At 36.7% G+C, this 23812-nt stretch overlaps 1 long non-coding RNA gene across 1 annotated transcript in view; it reads left to right on the top strand.

Moving 5' to 3' along the window:
• LOC131059792 (uncharacterized) overlaps positions 1–22434 on the top strand; it is a 48053-nt gene extending 25619 nt beyond the window's left edge. The window contains exon 2 of the long non-coding RNA XR_009110247.2: positions 22009–22434. This is a non-coding gene — a long non-coding RNA (uncharacterized LOC131059792). The remainder of the gene's footprint in view (positions 1–22008) is intronic.
• The last annotated feature ends 1378 nt before the right edge of the window (positions 22435–23812 follow it).

Genomic DNA, 23812 nt, shown 5'->3' with positions numbered 1-23812 from the left:
ATGTTAAGAGAAGGGATGTTCAGTTAAAGGTAGGAAATTTGGTGATGGCCTACCTAAGGAAATAAAGGCTACCCAAGGGCCAACCATCTAAGCTACTCATGAAGAAGATAGGACCTCTCCGGGTGGTTCATAAATTTGGTAACAATGATTATGAGGTTGAACTTCCACCAAATTTGGGGATCTCTCCCATTTTCAATATATGTGATTTGACAACCTTCAAGGGTCCCTTCAAGGGTCCTTTACCTGATGCAGCACCTAGTTCATCTCTTGTGGAAGAGGATGTAGATTGGGTGAAGGATTTTCCACCTAGCAAACCATTGGAGTTGGAGAATTTCTTTGATTCCAAGGTGGTTAAACAAACCAAAAGAGGGGTCTACAAGGACTACTTGGTCAAGTCGAAGGACCTCCCTAAGTCTGAAGCTACTTGGATGTCTGAAAGTGATATCATAAAGCATGGAACATCAGTCACCCAGTTGGCAACTCAAGGAACTTGAGTTTTCTTGTCCTGGGGAGTATGGTGCAGGGGAACTTAAATGTGTGCTAACATATTTTCAATTTGTGTTTGAATGCAACATAATGTGTTGCCTTGAAGGTTTCTTGTGTAGGTCCTAAATAGATGTGGCAGGTCCAATGCTACCAATGCTATGTAATAATCCCTAAGGCTCTAAGGTATGTGTACTTGGTCAAAAGCCTTGTATGGGAATTTTATTTATGTTTTTGGTGTCTAGCGTTCCTAGAGGTGTTGTGTGTCCACTTTGTAACCTTTGGTGTGAAGGCAAGTTTGTCATGTAATATTTTGTCCAAAGTTGCCATGTTGTCATAGGCAATCTTGTCAAAATTTGAGTTATGGTTACCCAACGGCTAGTTGGCTGAACTTGTACGTTGGGAGGTGGTTATAAGGGTTCCTTGGCATTATTTAAGCCCAAGGAACGATTCCCAAAGGTTAGATAGAGAGTTTGAATGAAATTTATGCTTCCTACAATTTTGCAACTATCGTTTTTACTGCATTTTCTTGTGTTCTTGGATTTGGTACGAATTTGTACGGACTTCTAGAAGGGATAATGTCTTTAATAGGTTGTAAAAGTGAATCATCTTTCATTTGATTTAGGTTTGAGGACTTGAAACTTTGTGGTTGCAAAATAATTAAATTTTCTTTCTCGTTGCCTCGGAAAAACCCAAAAATCAGGGTTTGGATGCAAAAGGTACCTCCATTCAACATTCCTCCATGGGAATGGTATAAAACCTTGGGTAATGTTGGTTTACCATGTATACTAAATGATTTACTTGGATGTGGAAGTAGGAGATTTCACCTTGCATTTTTTGAGTGATGCCCTAGACTTGACATTTCCCATGTGGCAAGTCTAAGTAGTGAAGGATTGAATGAATCCTTGGTATAGTGGGCCAAACAGTGGTCAAACCTTGTATGGAGGGGAACCTTAGACATGTGAGGAACTTTTCCTAAATCCCAATCCTCATTCTCATATGATTGGTGAATACTTTGAAGCCCAAAACCTCTATACCGGCTAACAAGGCCAAAATAGGCACAGTAGGATTTGAATACTTACATTTAAAACCCAGATGCAAAAATTTTAAATCCTTTAGGGGAACCAAATGGGTGTCTAAATATAAAAAAAATTCAATGGTTTATTTGGAGGGATTGGTAGATAAGGAGGAAAAATTCCAAATAGAGGCCTAATTGCTTGAAGCCCTGTCTCCTAGGTCATTAAGAACAAAAGGCACAAGGGGCTTGTAAGAACATACCAAAGAGGTCCAAATCAATGCAAATACCATGTCAAACATGTTCAAACATCCACACATGACATATTTCACCATATCATCAAAAGGACCTGTTGGCAAGGGGCTTGGGGTTGTGAGGTGTCTTGGTTTAGGGGTTGAGTACATAGGAGTAGGAGTCTCCTTGTGAAACCAGGTTGTCCTGAGTGGATTGATCATTGGGAGGGGTCAAGGACAAGCTTAAGAACCTTTGGAAGGTTGAAGGAATTGGACCATTGGATGGTGCCAAGTGCTAACCCATAGAAGAAGCCAAGGAAATTACTCATTAACTTCAAACTCTCTGCATCAGCTGGCTTGTCGCCCAGTATTGTACTTGCATTGTAATTTAGAATGGATTAGTAAGCTAACGAAACCCTTATTATAGTATGCTCTCACCTTCCCACATTGGGCTCTTAGTGATCAGAAAGTGGAAGGGTTACTTTCAGTAGTATTGAGATTATATTTCCTAACTTTAATGGGTGCATTGTAATATTTGTTTAGCTGAAAAACCAAAAAAATTAGTGGGAATATTATAGTGGTATCAGAGCTAATTTTTCTGCCAGCCTGTGAAGTCAAAGTAAACAGAGTTCTCCATGAGTGACAAAGACATTTGTTACTACAATAGAGAACAAAGACGCTAGCAGTATCAGATTCCTCCAGTGCCTTTTGAAGAGACTTTTTTAGAAGTCTTGAGAAACAGAGATAAGGAAGTTGATCCAGTGGACTCAACAAATTCAATGGGGGAAAGACTATTTGGACAGAATGAAACAACTATGGCTATAGATAAATAAGAGAAGAAATTTGACACTATGATGGACATGATGTCCCAGATGATAGCTACCTTTAGGTAGAGTACAAGAGGAGGGCATTAGCAAGATCCAAATCAGAATGAGTGGTAATAATGTCAGCACTTCCAACAACTCTGGTGGTAATGGAAATGGCAGCAACAATGGTAGCAATAGTAATGGAATGCTTGTTGGATCGGTGACTAGGCCATTGCAACCCATTTTCCTTCCAAGGGAAATACCGCCTCCTGAAGTTGAAGTTTCTGTAGCTGAGGAGATTCGGGCCAGTTTTGTGGAGTATGCAACATTTCCCCACGAGATTCAAAATGTTATGTCTCTTGACCAATACATGAATCAAAAGAAGAGAAAGGAAGGGAGATATGATAATCATTACTCCACTCCCAAATATTAACAACAAGCTCTTAGGAAGGTCACTCTAGCACACTTCGATGGAAGTAGTGTGAGCACAACTAGAGCTTGGGTGCATATTTTGGACAATTACCTATCCTTGAGACCTATGCACGAAGAAGATGCCATCAAGTTCACCACCTTGCACCTAGATGGAGCCACTCACAAATCGTGGTACCATGGGTTGATCACCCTTGGTCATAACTTGATCCATACCTATGCTCAATTCACCAACAAGTTGATAGAAAGATTTGATACCAAGGATCCGGAGGTTAAGTTTAGAGAGATTGCACAACTCAAACAACAAGGTTTTGTGGACACCTTCATAATTGAATTTCAAAGTCTTTCAGTTATGGTTAGTAGTATCTCGAAGAAAAAACTGATGGTCCTATTCATTGAAGGACTTGAAGAACCATTGAGAGGTTGGGTAAAATCCTTTGACCCACCCATCTTGGTTGATGCAATCAAGAAGGATAGAAGCATGGAGTTGGCTGCCCCTAAGTCTAGATTTCAGTCAAAGCCTTTCCCATTCCATAAAGACAAGAAGAAATTTTCTAATCAGCCTAAGAAGTTCCCTCCCCGGATGGATGATGAGCTCCGTCAAGAACTTCAGAGGAAGAATTTGTGTTATTCATGCAAGGAACCTTGGGTTCCGAGTCATAGATGCCATGGAAAGGGTAATGCTCGGCAAATGGAAGTATATTCAGTTGATGGATCAGATTCTGAAAATTCAGAACAATAGCTTGATTCAGAGGTAAGTGAGTATGAAGAGGCTCCAGAAGAGCCTGAAAGTGATCAAGATGATAAGGGTATGGTTCCCTAACTCTCTAGCTTCCACAAGAATGAATAATTCAAAGTTCGAGGAGCATTGGGAGAGCATCGACTTGTTGCTCTAATTGATACCGGAGCACCTCACAACTTCATTGATGCTAGGATTGTTGCCAAGAGAGGACTTATCATTGATGATGTTGAAGACTTCAAAGTCATGGTGGCTGATGGATCAATAATTTGTTGTAAATGGATGGTGTCAAACATGTCAATGAAGCTTGGTAATTATGAAGTCAAGGATGACTTCTATGTTGTCAATATTGGAGGGACCAATGATGTGGTCCCTAGCATTCAGTGGCTGCAATCTCTTGGTGAGATCACTCTTAACCTGCAAACCATGGAGTTAAAGTTCATGGCTAAAGGAAAAAAGGTGGTTTTGTGAGGGATGTCTAATGGGGGCCCTCAAATTGTATCCCTGAAGAGGATGGAGAGGTTGATCCTTCATAACCAAGTAGAGTGGGTAGTAGAATGTGTGACAATGCCATCAAATCCATTAGAAGACAAGGGAAGCTACACTATTGATATTCAAGCTCTAATCACAGACAAGAGCAAGGCCATTGGAAATCTGCCACTTAGAAGATCTTCTAAGTGTATGGTCATGTCATCCCACTCATCTGAAGAAAAGAGAGTCTATCCTGAAGACATTCAGGCTTTGATTTCAAAGAGAAGCAAGGTGTTTGAGACTCCACCCCTATGTAGGCCACTTGAGCGTGGTACTGAACACATCATTGATATAGAAGAAGGTACTAAGCCTATCGTGACTACCCCTTACCATTACCCAAAAAAGAAGAAGGATGAGATTGAGAAATCCATTAAGGAGCTTCTAGACATGGGTTACATTAGGCTAAGCAAGAGCCCCTTTGCTTCGGTTGTTGTATTGGTGAAGAAGAAGGATGGGACCATGCGTCTGTGGGTGGATTATCGAGCCTTAAATCACAAAGCCATCAAGAATTGATACCCCATTCCGAGGATTGATGAGCTCATTGATGAGATGCATGGTGTCGTGTACTTCTCCAAGATAGATCTCAGATCAAGCTACCATCAAATTAGAATGAGGGCTTCTGATGCTGAGATGACTGCTTTCAGATGCCACTTTGGGTATTTCAAATATGTAGTCATGCCTTTTGGTTTGACTAATGCTTCAACCACATTTCAGTCTTGCATGAACAAGATCTTTCAAAAGCAATTAAGAAAGTTTGTGCTCATATTCTTCGATGACATTCTCATCTTCAACAAGTCTTGGAAGGAGCATTTACAACACTTGGATGAAATTCTTAGCATTCTAGAGTCTAAATCATTGTTTGCCAAAGAATCTAAGTGTGAGTTTGGAATGAATGAGTTTCTCTACTTGGAGCACATCATCAGTGCAAAGGGTGTGAAGGTGGATCCTGAAAAGATTAGAGTTATCCTTGATTTGCCACCACCTGAGAACATAACTCATTTGAAAGGATTCTTGGGTCTATGTGGTTTTTACAGAAGGTTTGTGAAGGGTTATTCTTAGTTGGCTGCCCCCCTCACAGATCTCACTAAGAAAGGAGCCTTTGAGTGGTCTGCAAAGGCACAAACATTGTTTGATCAGTTTAAGGAAATCATGAGCTCATGCCTAGTTTTGGCCTTACCAGAATTGACCAAGCCTTTTGAACTGCAATGTGATGCATCAAGAGAGGTGTTGGTGCAGTTCTTATGTAAGACAAGCATCTTATTGCCTTTGAAAGTAGAAAGTTGAGAGGACCTGAAAGTCTATACTCAATTTATGACAAGGAGATTCTTGCCATAATGTATGCCCTGACAAAATTCAGGCAATATCTAGTGGGAAGTAGGTTTGTTCTTAAGACTAATTATAACAGCCTTAAGCATTTCATGCACCAGAAAGATTTGAATGAAAGGCAACAGAAGTGGGTTAGTAAGCTTCAGGCTTATGACTTCTACATTGAGTATGTTAAGGGGAAGAACAACATAGTGGTAGATGCACTTTCATGGAAACCCCATCGAAGTTCTATATGTGAGCTCACTACTGATTGTAGGGACCTATTGCTTGTTGATTATGCCAAAAATCAGTTTGCAACTAGCATTGTTGAAGGCACTTTTCATGGTGAAAAGTATAATTTGGTTGATGGATTGATTTTGTATAAGGGAAGGATCCTTCTACCTAAATCTAAGTTGAAGGAGAAGGTATTGCAGACTTTTCACGACATTCCTCTTGCTGACCACCAAGGTTTTTTTAAGACTTACAAGCAGATCCGAGAGAGATTCTCTTGGAAAGGGTTGAAGAGAGATGTCTTGAAGTACATTAGGGAATGCCATACTTGTCAGAAGACCAAGGATGAACACACAACACTCGCTGGTTTATTACAACCATTGCCAATTCCCAATAAAAAATGGGAAAGTGTCTCTATGGATTTTGTAATTGGATTGCCAAAGGCTAGTGGGAAGGATTGTATCTATGTGGTGGTGGATAGATTAACAAAATTTGCTCATTTTTTTCACCATCACCAGCTCATTTACAACAGCTCAAGTTGTTGATTTGTTCTTCTGTGAGGTGTTTAGGCTACATGGGCTACCTAAGAATATTGTGAGTGATAGGGACAACAAGTTCCTAAGTTCCTTCTACCAAGAGATTTTTAGATTATGTGGTACTGTGCTCATCCCAAGCATGAGTTACCACCCCCGGAGAGATGGACAAACAAAGATTGTAAATAAGTGGTTGGAAGGTTACTTGAGGAACTACGTTTCAGAGTAGCAGAAGGCATGGGTAAGATGGGTACATCTTCGTGAATACTGCTATAATTCCACTTATCACATATCCATCAGGATGCCACCTTTCATAGCACTATATGGTTATGAGGCCCCTAGTTTTGCTGATTTGGTGTTTGGAGATAGAAGATCACCTTAGGCTCTTCTGAAGGCATTGAAGGATAACCTCCAAATTGTATAGAATTGGCAGAAGATATATGTTGATCAGCAATGTATTGAGCACTCATTTGAGGTTGATGATATGGTCTACCTAAGACTTCAACCCTTCAGACAGTCTACTCTCAAGAAGAGTGGAGTGGAAAAACTCAAGCCGCATTTTTATGGACCATTTAGGGTCATCAGGAGAGTGGGATTTGTGTCTTATGAGTTAGAGATACTAGCGAGTAGCCGAGTACATAATGTCTTCCACATGTCACGCCTCAAAAAGGCGCTTGGGAAAAATGTGATAGTCTCTTCCGATTTGCCTCCTTTGGATGAAGAGGGATAATTGGTGCTAGTTTCTGAGGTCATCCTTGATGTCAACGAATGATTGTTGAGGAGGAGGACCATCTGAGAGTATTTGGTTAAGTGGAAGGACTTACCAGTGGAGGATGCTACATGGGAGAATGAGGAGGTTTTACAACATCCTGGCTTGCGATTTCTTGAGGACAAGCAATTTTGGGAAGGGCGGATTGTAATGTCCCCTTCCGTGTGATGATGCATTCAGTGGTCCATTGGTCTATTCCAAAGACCCGTAGGCTATGTGGAAAGGTGAATTAGGGTTTCCATGTTCTTTGGAGTTCTAAACCAAGCTTTTTAGGGGTGGAATGTGAATTTACTATTTTTAGTAAGTTAGGATTTGGTCGTCGGGATGGTGCAGAGTTGCTAAGCTTGCCAAGATCTTTCTCTGGTTGCGAAGATCACAATTTTCAAAGCATTATTTCATGACTTACTATTGTTAGTAAGTGGCAGTTTGGGCATTCTATTTTTGGCAATCCGGGACTTGGTCCTGATCCAGCACAGTTCAGTGATCCTCATTGCTCAGCCTCATCTGGATTTTGTTGATAATCAGTACTGGAGCTATAAGCGATTTAATTAAATATTATTCCTTATCCTAAGGTAATTATTTAATTATTTTATTACTAATTAATGTTATGGGGAGTTGTGCAAAATATGATATTTTTCCTAAGTCATGCATGGGCGAATTATTTGAAGATTAAAAGGAGACTTTATTTTTTATACTTCAAAGTTTTATTATGCCAAAATCGTGGTCCTCTCTCCTAGGCATGATTTTGGACTTGGGAAGTGGTCGCCATTTTTGGGTCCACCACATGAAATGAAATGCAGTTTCAGTGAGGAGAATTTGGAGACAATTTCATTTGAATTCCAGACTTGAAAAGCTATATAAATAAGTGTTTTGCTCCTCATTTGTTTATCCAGAGAAAATATATCATTATGCTGTCAAAATGACTCCAGACTTCTTTGAGGGTGAATACCTCCTAGATCTTTCTTTACAGTTTCGAGTGTGAGACATCACTTCTAGCTGTGGTTCAAATTTGTGAGCTATTTGGTGATTTTTGGGTGTGTTGGTGAAAAGTTGTGTGTTGTTGCATTTTTTTGGTGTAGTTGGTGTCTATTGGCTAGAAGTGTATTTTGTTCATAGCTATCTGTGTGTTGGGTGCATCGTTTTGGGTGAAGGCTCATTGGAAGCGTATCAAAGAGACAATCATTCTCCTACATTGGTGTGGCATTTGGAGAACTCTCCAATTTACAGTTGTAAATCGAAATACTCAACCAAAATGCCATTTCCAAAATTGCCTTGGGTTGTGTGCATCACCTTTGCTGCTCTCCAGTTGTATTTTTAAGGTATTGAACTGATCACTTATGTTATACTCATTATTTGCATTTGGTTTGGCATGTTTTCATTCAGTTTGAGAAAGTTACAAGCATTTTAGTGGATTTTGGGGTGGCTGGTTGTGCATTTCATTGTCTCTGATTTCAAAACAACAAGTAGTGTTTTGTGGTGAGAATTTTTTATTGAATACTTGAGATATGTACTTAATTCGATCTTCTCTCGCATCTCTATCATTGTAAGATAGCTTCAGTAGTACTGACCAATCATTCTAAGTTGCATTTCCCACTGAACAAGTGGAAGAGGATGGCTTAGCCACCTTCATGTTTTGTAATTCAGCTTTGTCCTCCCATTGAGCAAGTGGTTGAGTGATATTGTCCTCTCACTGAAATATGCGGTTGAGTGATAGTTTTATGTAAAAGTCCTCCCGTTGCATAAGCGGTAGAGTGATTTGGTTCTGTTATGCTCATGTTACCTTGGTTGGTTACCGCCAAGTTCTTGTTCTTCATCCCACTGAAAAGTGGAAGGGGCTGGCTTGCCACCTAGTATTGTACTTGCATTGTAATTTCCAATGGATTAGTGAGATAAAAAAACCCCTTATCACCGTATGCTCTCACCTTCCCACATTGGGCTCTTGGTGATCAGAAAGTGGAAGGGTTACTTTCAATAGTATTGGGATTATATTTCCTAACCAAAAACAATAGTGAGAATATTACAAACCTCTCATTCCATTCACCCTACCTTCCTTTAACCTTCATCCCTCACCTCTCTTTGTTCCATCTCCCCCCACTTCATGCCTTGCTCCTATTCCTTATACTTCCCCTCTACCACTTCCTACACCCTTTAACCCTCATCCCATTTTCCTTACCCCTTTATTTCCTTAACATTCCCTTCTAGTACCTCGACCTTATCCTAATTAACCTTCCTTTCTATCCTCACTAACCCAACCCCATCTTAGCCTACCTATCCTAACCCACTATCAACCCTTAACTACCCCCTACACCCAACCCCTTTTCTATTCCCTTATAACTCCCCATCTCTCGACACCCTTCCTAATCACTCACCCCCTTACCGCCTTCCTTTATCCCTTTATAACTCCCTTTTCTTACTTCCTAACCCACCAATTAAACAATAGACAGTAAAATATTTCCAAGGCATTAATGATGCCACTTGACTGGCCAGATCACCACTCCCTTTGGAGCAAATTTTGCGTTGCAATTTCCTTTGATTATTTACAATGCACCGACCTAAGCACTCCCTTTGACCATTCAAGAAAGGTCAATTAAGCTTTGCATTTCCAACTGGGCACAGGCATCAAAGACACGAATTAAAGATATTTAATTTCCTTTGCCGTCTAATATCAGCAAATTAAGGGATAGTACAATTTTCCTTGATCATTCCAAGGCATGAACTAAGCATTGTGATTTCTTATGCCCATCCAAACATCAACACATGTTTCAAATTAACCCTACCCTATCACACATTTTGATGAAGAGCGATTTTAAGATGTGAGGTTGTCTTTAATGTGATACGCCCATGGCATTTAATTTAGTAAACACATTTGGCATAGGTGGAGAGATACATTTCAAAAGGCCCCCTAAATTGGACCCCACCACAACATAAGGATAGACGTTTTCATTGAAATTTGAAATTGATTCAAGTCGGGTTTTGCCTTGATTGCAAAGCATTTAATTTAAAGATCACAATTCAGCCTTGTGATGAGGTATCACACCTTTTCAAACAGCTATAAGGATTGTTTGATCATTTCATTTGATCAAACATGCAATCGATGTTGATATGCTTATAAGACAATGATTTCATATAGGTTCATTTGAGAGACTTACATAGGCGATTTTGATTGAAGTTAAGAATGAATTTTTTAAAAGAGACAAGGTTACTAAATTTACACAATGAATTGATCATCTTCTAAGGGGAATTTCTCTTCAAGTGAATGAATTTCAATTTTGATTAGACATTGTCATATTTTCACATCACATTTTACAATGAATTCACCCTTTGATTAAAGGTGACTTTGATCAAGACTAAGGCAAGAGAATTCAAGGATCCTTGGTCAATGGACAATTTGTCCCAGTCAAAGGACATTTCATCCTTTGGCTAAGGACATTAAAGTTGAGATCAAGAAATTTTGGCTAAGGCATGGAAATTCAAGGACATCTCGTCCTTGGTCAAAGGACAGTCAAAGGACAATTTGTCCTTGAGCTAATGACAAGTTCGTCCTAGGCAATGACAAGGTCCGTCCAAGGCAATAACATGGTCTGTCCTAGGCAATGGCAACCAACGATCTAAGAATTAACACCTCCTTTGCTATATGAAATCAATGCAAATCAGACCTGTGTTGGACCTGAAATGTATCAAATCAAGCATATAAAAATGAGAAATCAAACATAAATCAGGCCCGAGACACAAAATCAGACTCAAGTTGATGAAGAATTAAGTCAAAAGGAGAGAAATCAAACTCAAAATTAGATATTTACATGATCAAAAAATTTATTTCAAGACTATCAAGAATGAAATCGAAACTTAATAACATCTATTTTTCTGGAAAAGGGGTAAAATTGTGTATTTATAATCAATTCACAGTCATGATTAAGATGTATTCATCATCTTTTTAGGTCTGATGCAAGCAACAAGCATGAGGAATAATGGAAATGCAACATCAAGGCAAGGAGTAGCTATCAATGTCAAGCATTTAAGGGTGGAAATTTTCATAATCTTGAATTTCCTTTGGAAATCCAAGAATCATTGCCAGTATAGCCAGACAAAACCTCCAAAATGCAAGTGATCAAGACAAGAGATAGTTTTAGAAGAGTTAATCAAAGCTAGAGGATCTATTTGAGCAAAGTCATCATCACATCAGGGGCTTGATAATGTTGAGTATCAAGAGATATGCCTCATTCATTTACATTCACACACCTGTGGTGAGTTACAAAGATGAAGCAAGTTGAGATGGTGCCTAGTCATCACTTATCCAATTATATCATTTTAAGCTAAGGTGTCTAGGTTCAATGTACCTAAACTCATCCAATAAAGAAGATAACTACCACATGTGGGCACAAAGTTCGATGTACCTATCATCTTCATCTATTGGTTGAATTTTCAAAGAAGGACATGTGTCTCATCAAATGTAATTTTATCATTGGTCAAGCATTAAATGCTTTGCAATGGGTGTAACAAACCCTAATTAGGGTTTGTATCTTTCAGTCTTGGCCATTGATTGTGAATCAGGCTAAGCCATTCAATTATAATGAGAGTACTATAAAAGGCTCCACTTCTTCATTTGTAATGGAAAATAGATAGTGAGTAGAAAATAGTTAAAGTAGAGTAGGAAGAGAAGGCAAAGATTGTTGCCAAGACATTGTTACAAAAGGCATGTAAACTTCATTGAAGATATGGTGAAATTGATATGTGAATAGTTTGCATGATCTCTACTTCTTGTTTTTATTTTTATGTTATTTAGATGAATGGAAGAACTTTGTGTATGATCAATGGTGAAATTCGAATATCCAATCCTTGATCTTGGTATTTTCCTCATATGAATCCTCGATGATTTCTTCTTTATCATTCTTGTCTTACATGATGTTTTCAATCCTCGTGTCATCCAATTGAGGAGGGTCTCACTAAAAAAATCCATTTGATAAACCCCACTAGGATTGCAAGCACATATCTAAGAGGTTGTAGCCCATTATGGGGCCCATAACCATTTTGGGCTACCCCCGTAATGTTAGACAATTCAAATAACCGAAAGACAAGTGAGAGGGGTGGTGAATCAGTTGTCACAGATTACTAGAAGCATTATCAATTTAAAACAATAATACCAGAATAGCAGTTAATCCAATTAAGCATAAACAATAATCACAAAATAAAAGCCATCCACACAACACCAAGATTTGTAAGTGGAAAACCCGATAAAAAGAAAAACCATGGTGGGAAGCCTACCCACAGTCAGATAATACTTTTGTAGTAAGTATGTGAATTTATAGTGAAGGGGCGTGCACTTGCTGGAAGGCCAACAACCTAGAGCACACTGCTCATCACAAAAGGAGTCTCACTGACTACATACAAATTGAGACTACAATCAAGAGAAGTGTTGAACTGCAAAAGATAGCATCTCCTATGCACGAGTACAGTTCCGATTAAGCTCAATACTGGAGGACTAAATCCTCTTACAAACCCAATTCGATCTTCATTTATCAACCAACTCCTTTGTCTGAATGATATTACAATATTTGCACATTACATTCCTTGACCACGACCTCTTACAATAACCATGATGACCTACAATGAGATCTTACATCTTATTTATACAAACCCTTGACCATAAACAATCAGGTCGGCTACCAGACAATAAACTAATTACATCATTACAAACCATATCAGCCTTAGACCAAAACAAATAATATCGAACACATAAGACATCCCAGAAATACAAAAAATAATTATTTTCCACATGTTACATCAATGTCGATCCATAACCTAGATCAACCGGGACCAAGTATAGGTCCAAATGCTTCAGCAATGATCTCCAAATGCCAAGTCTCGAACAAGATTACCAACAACATCCTGAAACTCTATCAGAAGCTACACCAACACCAATTATGCAATGCATCAAAGATCTCCATCAAAAGATTTGCCAGTGAAACCCTCGTCAAAACCATAAACCAATCTTTTATGTAAGCAAGATAGCATCCAATCACCATACCAAAACAAATTGACCAAATATGAGTATAAGCATTATGAACAAGCCAATTCCATCACCAGATTATATCAAAGTTAACTAGATCACGTCGGATCCAAGTTTACCTAAAACCACTCAACCTACCAGGACCAGAAGGGTGTCGGTAAAGCATCCAAACAGCTAGTGTTGACATCAATGACAAAACATCAATGCAACACATAATCAATTCCACCAAATGGCCAACACATAATGCTTAACAATCCACCCCACCAACCATTGCATGTTGGCTTGATGATGATTGTAATGAATTCATCACGTGTTCTCATTGATGAAACACTCTCACACACACATATGATTATATTGACTACCGGTGTAACTTCAGTTGTTTACATTGTCAACAGGTATGTTACAGGTTTATCTCTAACCAATACTTTGTGTCAATCGGTATGTGCATAAGAGACAACCTATGGTTATACTAAGTTGACATCAAGATGAAGATCAAGATGGAGATCAAGTGGAGACTCAAGGACAACAGTTCGTATGTTTTATTCAAACTGGTATTAATTGTTCCAACCGGTATTTGTTGCTTTTTGTGATGAGTTACCAGCACCGACTACTTGGCGATAATCTTTGTGATGAGTTGTGATCACTTGTCCATATACACTACACCTAGGAAATTGTGTCATGACTTAGGCTGACATGAAATCTGAATGTCTATAGATATCGACATCTCAGTAAATCTTTTTCATATGATGGTATGCATAAAGAGTAAAAGTTTTTGTTGAAAAGTGATAAGTGTTAAGATGAAGAGTGTGTTGAGAATTGTTGAATGTACTTAGAAGGATCTGATCAAGCAAGTATTGTGCTACTCAGAACAGATCAAATCATTCTTGTTCTTTTCTAACCATTACAACATAATCAAATCTCTTAACCGGGTAAGCTCTAACAAGCTTCAATGTATAAATCCTATAACAAGGTGATCCATTAGTTTGGATTCTTAAATCCTCCAGCGAGGTTACTTCTAACAGGGTACTACTCTTAAAAGGATATAAGCTTCTAATCAAGCTTTGGGATCTCTAACAAGATTTGCTCCTAGCAGAGCACTTTGTAGACCTTAACCGGTCAGTTATCTATTACTGCGGATAGTTAACTTGTGAGTTCCATCTCACCGTGGTTTTTACCTATTTGGGTTTTCCATGTATAAACACTTGTGTTATGGTGAATTCTTTACTTTTTGTGGATGTTGATATATTATTTTGGATTGCATGCATTGTGTTTAAAAGGTTTGTTAAGTTCATCTACCAGTTAGTGTTTGCAAGTAGTGTTTAATTTGGCGTCACTAATTCACTGCCCCCTCTTAGTTCTTTTCAAGTCCATCAATTGGTATCAGAGCGTAACTTCTTTGAAGCCTAACCACTTAGAAGGGAGTCTTGAAACCACCATCGGGGATAGGAGCTACTTCAAGATGTAAAGAGCTAGAAGCTAGCAGAAATGAACTTGAATCCCTTAGGGTCAAACTGAAAGCTTCTCAAGTCAAAAGGAGAGAGCTAAATGAACAACTATTAGAGATATCTGATAGTAGTTCTTCAGATGAAGCCAATATTGATGGTTTAGCAGAGGAAGTTGAAAAGCTTAACGGTGAGAAAATAAATCTAAGGAGAGAGATAGAAGGTCTCACTATCTGCATGAGTCAGGAACTAGAAGCCAGAAGAGCTGATGAAGATCTTATCAAGGAAAGAGATCAAGAGATTAAAAATATCAAATGGGAAAAAGACACTATGCATGAGAATTTGATTGTTGAAAGAGAAGAAAAGGAGAACCTACAACTAGATCTTGAGCTTGCATCATCTCTGAAAGAGAATCTGTCTAAGCATAATGAAGATCTCATCAAACAGTTTACTGAAGCCAATGAGAAAATGGAAAAGTTCATCAAAAGTTCTACCATGCTGGAAGAACAAATTCAATCACAAAGAATGAAGGGTGATATCTCTAGACTTGGTTTTCACACAACTGAAAAAGGTGAATCCTTCGGTACAAAGAGCAACAATCCTAAGAATAAATATGCTCCTAAGATCAATAAGCCTATCGATAAGAAGGTCTTTAAACCTGTCTTCTTTGTTTGCCATAAACCTGGTCACACTACAAATTTTTGTAGAGACAAACCTAATAGAAATGTAAGTTACAATACTAATGCTAGGTATGTGTCCAGGAAATTTGGAGGTCATTTCTTCACATGTGGAATGTATGGACATAGATCTGTTAAGTGCAGATATGGAGCAAACAATCATGTGCCACACATACATCCAAGACCAAATGGTGGCCGGATGAGGAACTTTGATAAATGGGTAAACCCAAACTGACAAAGATCTTATAGCAACCGGTTTAGTCCATTCGAGATGGAAAAGGTAACAAATGTTATTTGCACCTTCTATAATAACTTTGGTCATGTGGCTATGAACTACAGAAGAAGAACAGGAAGAGGAAATGCAAGACCTTGGAGATCATCTAGTATGGCTTGTTATCAGTGTAACAAACTGGGGCACTGAGCAAAACTTTGTGGATCCAGAAATAGCAAACCGGTCAACTCTTCCAAGGATCATAAAGGAAAGCAAAAATTTGATATTGAAGAAACCAGAGAGGATATGAATTGGATTTGGAAGAAGAAAAGTGATGACTCACCTAGAGAAGAAATTGTTCCTTCACTTAGTGAAGAGAACCCTGTACTAGTGACTTAAGCCTTTTTAATATGGCTAAGGGGAGCTTAACGGTAAAACATCTCCGGACCCCTTGTGAAAAATGAGCGGGAAAGAATTTTGAAACATGAAATTTTGGTAACTTTTTGTTAACATGTTATCAACCAGTTTTCCACTTGAGCGGTGAAATTAGGGTTTGTAACCCTAACGAGCGAGCATTTATTACAGTAGGTAAAAAGGATAAAAGCGATTTTTACTGTCATTTTTACCCTAACTCATTTGAGAAAGAAATTTGAAGCGATTGCAGAGCTGAGTAAGATTGTCTTGTTGTTAATTGTCGAATTGTTTCATGATTTTAGAAATTAAGTTGAATTGAAGGTTGCAGAAAGTCGAATTGGTGTGCACTTGGGCATTTCAACCAGTAAACGGGGCAACGTGCGCGAAACAAGGTATTTCTTTGAACATACCACTTCGAATCTTGTTTATCTAGAATGGCATCTACTTCAAAGTCTGTAGAGAGGTTGATGATCACTTTTGAGCCTATGGAAGCTATAAAGGCAGAACAGATTGTTTCATATAATACATTATCGCAAGTTCCAAGCGGAGTTTTGGTCAAAGGTGATTTGTCCAGTTATATAGACTGCAAGTTAGAAGATTTAGGATCTCTATACATTTACACATAATTGAAATCGCTTTGTGATGAGAACAATAAAATTAAGACACAGTATGCTAGGGTTTTCATAATGCCTCCTATTTTCTTGAAGATTCCTAAGAAGCACATATCAGAATAATTTTGAGTAGAGTTCACGGAGAAAACATGTACTTAGAAAGGACACACAATTACAAAGGAAGCCATTTAGGCTGTGACTGACTATTTCTCAATCGGTGAAGTACCTGAGTTAAGGAGAATTTCTAAGGACACTGTCTTCAACTTAACCGGTTCTACTTCTGATAAGCATGCCTTTTCTATCAACAATATTAGAGACCCTACAGTAAAACTAGCAGCAATGGTGATAGGCTACCAAGTATTTTACTCCAGTAGACTTAATAGTGTTCCATCTGCAGCAATTCATACTACTCAAAAAATGATTGTTGATAATGGAGACTATGATCTCTATGAAGCTATCAGGAGGCAATTATTTCAAAATTTGCAATTAGTTAAAAAGGATAACAGTAAAAAATTCAAGTATGGTAAACTATTAGTCAGATTATTCTTTTATTTTCAGAACTTTCTACCAGAAATTGGAAACATTGAGTGGTCAAAGGACTCACCAGTCTCTGCACAAATTAAGAACAACATCAAGGTTGTAAAGAATACTTTACATGCTACCCTGAATAGGCATTTCAATGAGTTCCAAAAGAAGATGAGTATGAGAATGAGGCTACCAGAAGAAGTGGTAAAACACTTTGAGAAGGACATAATCTTCACTATTACCACTAACTTTTTCTTAATGCAAGCAATTGAGCCAAGAGAAGAAGAAATGTAAGACATGAGTTATGAGGTTAACCATGATCTACTGGTTGGTTATGCTAATACCCTATTAGCATCGCCTATAGACAAAAAGCAGGCAAAATTGGACACTGTGGTAGTCCAAGAGGCACTTGCACAAACCAGTACTGCACCTGTTAAAAGTACAAGAGGAAAGAATAAAATTTTTGATGAAGCATCTCCAACAACAAAGAGTACTAGGGTTACCAGGAGTGTCCTAACCAAAAAGGAACTGGAACCCAAGGTATATACTAAAAAGGAGACAAAGAAGAGAGGCGGAAAATTAATTTTGCAACCAAAGTCTGAGGGAACAAATTCTGATGAAGAACCAAAGAAAGAAAAAGCAACCAACAAAATATCCAAGAAGGTTAAGGAAGTGCCAAAGGCAACTATGCCTATTTACATAGCATCCTTCAAACCTGAAACCCATTTTGAAATGATAATGAAGACACTAAGGAGGAATAGGTTTGACAATGTAAAGGAGCATTTTGATTCCTTCACTGAAAAATGAGAAAGAGCAAGTGATTCAACAGGTAATCACTCATCTGTGTCATTACAGTAGATATCCACATGAATTAGAAAAGGATATCTCAGATTCTTTGAATACTATTCTTTTGAATAAATGGGAGGAAGCTATTAAATTAGAAAAAGAAATCATTAATGAGGTATTTATACAATATTTTCCTAAGGATGATATTAGTGCTTTAGTTGCTCGATACAAATCTCAGTTTACATTCAAAGCAAGAAGACTGAAGTTACTCATTAGAAAGAGACCAATCATTGAGACTAAGACTCATCATATATCCCGTGAAATCAAATGGATGGAATAGCTCATCCAATCCTCTATGAATGGGATAATGCTACTGATGATGTTACTCTACTGAAAATGGACGAAGAGGAGATTATTCAACCTAATGAGGTCTATCCACTCAAGAAAAAGGATGATTCCATTATTTTTATTGATGATAATGTAAAGAATATAGTGGACCTATCTGGAGACAACATTGTACCAGATATGGAGCCCCCAACAATCACTAATGTACAGGTTACACTAGTTGAGCAACCGGCTACTCAACTAAAAGTGGACAATCCACCGGCAACAAAACAACTGGAGAAACCCCAATCTCCATCAGTCATTCAATAAATTTAGGAGGAGACTACTGAAAATGTTGCCACATAGTCACCTGAAAAGACAACATAGCAGAATACAAAGGAAGCTATCTTAGCAACCCCTGAAACCTACACCTTGGACTCAATGGAAGAATTCCATTCATAGCTGTTGTCTACATTCAAGTATATTGAGAACGTGTTGGAGTCATGGACAAACACTTTGTCACAATTGAAGAAAAGCTACAATGTTATTTTCATGAGACTTGCTTATGCTTGAATTTTGATACAATTTTTTTTACTGTTGTATATGCTAAACATATATATATATATATATATATATATATATATATATATATAATTTTCTTTTTCAATTTGGCATTGTTGTCAAAGGGGGAGTATAAATATGTATGCGTGTTTCCGAAAATTTTGTATAATGTATGCATTAGGGGGGAGCATGAATAAATGTGTAAATTTGTTGTGCATGCACACTTAGCGGTATTACTATAAAAAAAATTAAGTGTTTCCATCAATGCCAAAGGGGGAGATTGTTGGCTTGATGATGATTGTAATGAATTCATCACTTGTTGTCATTGATGAAACACTCTCACACACAAATATGATTATATTGACTACCGGTGTAACTTCAATTGTTACATTGTCAACCGGTATGTTAGAGGTTTATCTCTAACCGGTACTTTGTGTCAACCAGTATATGCATAAGAGACAACGTATAGTTATACTAAGTCGCCATCAAGATGAAGATTAAGATGGAGATCAAGAGGAGACTCAAGGACAACGGTTCATATGTTTTATTCAAAATGGTATTACTTGTTCCAACCGGTATTTGTTGATTTTTATGATGAGTTACCAGCACCGACTACTTGGCGGTAATTTTTGTGATGAGTTATGATCACTTGTCTAGATACACTACACCTAGGAAATTATGTCATGATTTCCTTAGGCCGACATGAAATCTAACTGTCTATATATATCGACATCTCAGTAAATATTTTTCATATGATGGTATGCATAAAGAGTAAAAGTTTTTGTTGAAGAGTGATAAGTGTTAAGATGAAGAGTGTGTTGAAGAGCAGTGTTGAATGTACTTAGAAGGATCTTATCAAGCAAGTATTGTGTTGCTCAGAACAAATCAAACCATTCTTGTTGTTTTCTAACCATTACAACATAATCAAATCCCTTAACCGGGTAAGCTCTAACAAGCTTCAATGTATAAATCCTCTAACAAGGTGATCCATTAGTTTGGATTCTTAAATCCTCCAGCGAGGTTACTCCTAACAGGGTACTACTCTTAATAGGGTATAAGCTTCTAATCAAGCTTTGGGATCTCTAACAAGATTCACTCCTAACAGAGCACTTTGTAGATCTTAACCGATTAGTTATCTATTACTGCAGATAGTTAACTTGTGAGTTCCATCTCACCGTGGTTTTTACCTATTTGGGTTTTCCATGTATAAACACTTGTGTTATGGTGGATTCTTTACTTTTTGTGGATGTTGTTATATCATTTTGGATTGCATGCATTGTGTTTAAAAGCTTTGTTAAGTTCATCTACTGGTTAGTGTTTGAAGTAGTGTTTAATTTGGTGTCACTGATTCACCCCCCCGCCGCCTCTCAGTGCTTTTCAAGTCCATCGTTGCCCTCCCTCCCATATTGAATGTGACATCAATCATTATAAAATTAATTAGCATTTGGCCCTCAATTGAGAAGATTTATACATATGAATACTTCCATACATACATACATACATACATACATATATGTGTGTGTGTGTGTACATATATGCATGTATGTATGCATGTATGTATGTGTGTGTGTATTTGTATATATGTCTATTTATATGTTAAATGGTTGTTAAATATATATACATTCAACTAATGTGTATGATATATCTGAATATATATTTGTATATACATCAATGTAGTGTGCAAGTATATACATCAATGGGTAGACATGGGTATGTATATAGCAATATGTAGTGTGCAAGTATGTTCTTATAGGATTAGCTTTCTCATTTGTTCTTAAATCTGGAATATATGTGCCCTCTTAGGGAAATTTCATGTACATTGCTGATTTGAAAATGTGCAAAGAATGGTTCTATAATGATAAATCTATAATGAAAATGTATATAAGATTTGAGAAAACATAAATGTAGATTGTAAAGTCAGTAGTGTAATAGAGATGCCTAAATATATATGTGTCAAAGCTAAGCTTTTACAGCATGTGAGGTTAATCTCTTGGCCATTAAAATATGTAGGCAAAAAATATGAAGTATTATTTAAAAAATAGAAATAATATTTTTTTATAGTATTTTGTATTACCTTGTAGGTAGAGACACAAAACAGTTGGCCTAGGATAGCACTTAATGTTGTCTCTATGATGAGTCCATATGGAGAAATTGAATTTGGGTTGAATTGTGCTTATTTCCCACCTTTGAGGGCTTCCAAGAGGAAGGCTAATCTTTCTGAGGGTGTGGGGGGATGGAAAGGGTGTGAGTCTGCTTTCTTCTCAAATTAGGTGTTTTGTTTTGATTGCCTAATATTTTCAATCTTGAGACCTATCCTATGTCACAAACCTACATTTGTTTTATTCCTTTCATTCTTCCATGTACATATCTAGTTCATAATTATTGCACGTGTCTAGGTTCATTCATTTTGGTACATGTGATGATGCATGTATGCTTGTTACCATTAGCTACTTTGAGAAATTTTAAGTCAAGAGGGAACTAAGTATTTAAATTAAAATCAAACAAAATTCATTTTTTTATTGTGTGTTGGAGTGTTAGCCCACATGAGTTTGCGGGCATGCCACACCACCTCCATCAACTTAATGGTAGTATGAAATCCAATCCCATTTTGATCTAGATTAGATGCCCCCGACTATTCCCTCTCTATGAAAACTACAAATTAGTCACATTCACATACACAAAATGTAGGGACTTAACAATCTCGAGTATTAATGCTCAACATGTGATGAGATTGACTACACCCAAGTATGTCTAGTATGTATTGAACATTTCTACAATGGATATTGTGGTGCCTTAGTTCATTTTAAAAAAGAAAAAAAAATTGTTAATATTTTAGTTGGATATTAGTATTTCATTAAAACTAATCATGTTTAGTTTATAATCAAATTGTAACTATTATAATGTATTGAAATTGTACAAACAACTTTTATATGTGACTAGAATTCTTTGGATTGGTTTGTCTTTATTTTTCATCGAACTTGATGTGCTAGGAATACATTTGGTTTATGTAATAGCTCACAACATAATGAAGAAGAGAGTCCCTAAAAAAATATAGGTAATTTATGCATTATGATTATGTAATTCCATCATAATACGGATCATGAGTTTATATTTTTGCAAGAATTCTGAAGTTTTTACCATCATTTGTTGTAGAAGGTTAAGAGGGAGAAGGGAACGTTAGAGGTTGCACAACAATCTACCAAGATACATTTAAAATTTTGCTTGATGAAAATTTATTGATTGTAATTTGTTTTGTAAATTACATGTTATATACTTGTGTACACAGTTGAACTCGTGTTTGAATCTATAGATAACTTTTATAATAGCTTGGATGCTTAATTTTTTCAATTTCGTACTTATTCCTTTTGTTGGGTAGTTGGTCTTCTTATCAGGTCTGGCAACATGAAGGTGACAAATTGGAAAGAGGGGAGTAGATTGCATTTGATAAATTTGCTTATGATTATTATTGGATGGGCTTGTTTAAGGTAACCATTTGAATAGTTTTGTTTAGATTCTTGGTTGCGTTTAAACAATGAAGGAAATGAAGAGTAATTAGCGAAGAGACCTTATCATAAAATCCCCCATGCATGAATAATGAACAACATGATATGCATCATTGTATTTCTTATTAATAGTTTTCCTTTTATTTCTTATTATAAAGGTCTCCATGTATCTTGCTTAAATAATGTGTTTCACACAATTTTGATATAGTACATGATACACTAGAATTGATCTACACTGAATTTCTTCACACTATCTATCGTGTGGCTGCAACTCCAGTTTATGATTCTATATTTTGAAATTTTTTAGTGTGCACTTTAGTTTGGTAGGTTATTTTGATCTACTACATGTTCTAGCATGTGCTTATTTTTTTTAAAAAAGTGATAAAAGTGGAAGAAATTTTTTTTTTTGCCAACATGTGACCACTATAACATTTTCATTATTTCATCCCCTATGAATCATGTCATTTATGTCTCTTTATATATATTGTTGATTTACTCATCATATTTGGAAAATTTGCATGCAATCATAAAGGTTTGGGAAAAAAATCAATATTTGGAGTCATTCTTTACTCTTCCATCCATTTTAAGTCATTTCTACGCTCAACTAAACATAATTTATTTTAACTGTAGAAGCATCTTAAAACCTAGTTGAGTTGGCAAGATAATTTAAAGTAGGGTTTCATTATGTAGATTACTCTTGAAATTGTTTAAATTGAAATTGTATTTGCTTCTCTATAATTATATAGATTTCACGAGCATTAATATTGTTTCTGTTTGCAAATCCTAGCAACTTTTTATTTATTTCATAAGTGCAATTGTTCATAACTATTTGATCCCAAATATTTCAGTGACTGGTTGCATTGTATATTATTTCCCATATACCTTTGAATTATTTTTATTCTAATTTAAGCATGGTATGAAGACCGTAGTGTTGGTAACTTTCAATGCAAGTAGTAATTTCTTGAAAGTAAAAGTTTGATATCATATGGAGTTTATGCCTAGAGTTGAATCATATTAAAAGATAAGTCATTATGAGGTCTTAGTGGTAGGGTTGTACATGCTTAATAATGTATGTAGTCATAGATCGACATTCATATAATGTATTTTAGTTCTAAGTATTGGTTGTGCACCATTTTAAATTTCTTAGTTTTGTTCAAGCAAATGTGGTAGTGAATAATGTGATTGAAATATTTAAGTGAATCAAAATTTGTGTAAAGGCCAAGATGATGATGAAAGTGAGAGTGATAGTAGTAAAGTAATGAAGATTTAGGCATGGGGTCCAAGATGCCCACATTACAAGTATTTAAGATTTTAAAAATTATTTTTAATTGAGAATATCTTACAAGTACAAAAATTAATTTTTAGCGATTATATATCTTGTTGACCTTTATTTCTTGCATCTTAGTGTAGAAATTGATCTTCAACACCTTTTTATTATTATTGTAGAATGTTTTACTTTGAGTATTTTTTATATGTTTTATATATTTGTAAAGATTAACATAGTTTATTTCATTGTGTTATAAGGGTTGATGCATGATATTTTGTAGCTTTTGAACTTAATGCTTTATAGAAGCATTCTTGCTTCAGCTATATGTATATTATCTGTAGATTTTTTCAGGTGTACAACGCGGTTTGTCAAGGTTTGATTTAATCTTTTTAGATTATTGATTTAACGGG

This window comes from Cryptomeria japonica, chromosome 1 (assembly GCF_030272615.1).
Source record: "Cryptomeria japonica chromosome 1, Sugi_1.0, whole genome shotgun sequence".
NCBI classification, from domain to species: domain Eukaryota; kingdom Viridiplantae; phylum Streptophyta; class Pinopsida; order Cupressales; family Cupressaceae; genus Cryptomeria; species Cryptomeria japonica.
Note: the sequence above shows the minus strand (reverse complement) of the source record. Positions and strands in the feature narration are given on the sequence as shown.